The sequence below is a fragment of the Pundamilia nyererei genome, unplaced genomic scaffold (assembly GCF_000239375.1).
Source record: "Pundamilia nyererei isolate P.nyererei 1_Seehausen unplaced genomic scaffold, PunNye1.0 scaffold00155, whole genome shotgun sequence".
NCBI lineage: Eukaryota > Metazoa > Chordata > Actinopteri > Cichliformes > Cichlidae > Pundamilia > Pundamilia nyererei.
The window spans coordinates 1,234,082-1,234,980 of record NW_005187556.1 but is presented as its reverse complement, the minus strand read 5'-3'; the positions used below and the strand labels follow the sequence as shown (position 1 = coordinate 1,234,980).

Genomic DNA, 899 nt, shown 5'->3' with positions numbered 1-899 from the left:
TGGAAACTCACCCAAAGAAGCACGAGGGAGTAATAAGGGAGCATGAAAAAGAAAGGTGAAGGAAACTGGAACCCTGCTTGAAGACAGGTGAAGGAAACACAAAAAGAGCCTCTCCTGAGATCCAAGGAAAGGTAAGTAGATTTTTTTTTCATTATGTTCTGCAAGTGTAAGCCGATCAATCGGCAGCAGCTGGATTTCAGCTTTTACTGATGAGATGAAACAAAGAGCTCTCTCAAACAGGGAAACTATATTTTTTTACTTGTATTTATGGAAATCTGTGATGCTTCAACGAGCTGTGTTAATTCAGTTTTTCTATCGCTGACATCTTCAGTAAAACCAGCATTTCTAATCTAAGACTGAGATCAGAGTCAGTAAAAATGAATGTCTTGAGGAAGGTGTCACCATATCGGATCGTCACCATTGTTGTGTTAAACCTGACAATGATTTTATCGTGATGTCTGTGGAAAATCTAAAAAATAAATAAATAAATAGCGGTAGCACTCTCAGCTCAGCCCCTCTCCTTCTAGGGATCTTTGAATTTCAGGTTTTGTGCAGTTTGTCTTCATCATTTAGACTTTTATACTGATGACGTGGTCAGGTGCGTGGTACCAAATAATCCAGCAGAACAGTGCATGCATTTGTGGAGTGTGTGGATTATAGGTTTGCCTCACGCTGATTTGATAAGATGAAATTAAACCTCAGTGCCTCGTCAATCAATCTGTGTTTATAGCGTACACAGAGAAACTCCTGCTGTGATGCCCATCAAACTTGATCTCAAATAGGAAATTGGAAATACCTAATTTTTTATAGTTATCAGCACTTTAATTCACATTTAGTGGATAATAAATTTTGAAAAGAAAACTGTCAAATACTGGGAAATATGATTTCAAATATGAAAA

The 899-nt window shown here is 37.5% G+C and overlaps 1 protein-coding gene across 1 annotated transcript in view; it reads left to right on the top strand.

Moving 5' to 3' along the window:
• LOC102209207 (germ cell-specific gene 1-like protein) overlaps positions 1–899 on the top strand; it is a 10,241-nt gene continuing 9,342 nt past the window's right edge. Inside the window, exon 1 of the mRNA XM_005745201.1 lies at positions 1–131. The gene's annotated coding sequence lies outside the window, so the exon portion shown is untranslated. The remainder of the gene's footprint in view (positions 132–899) is intronic.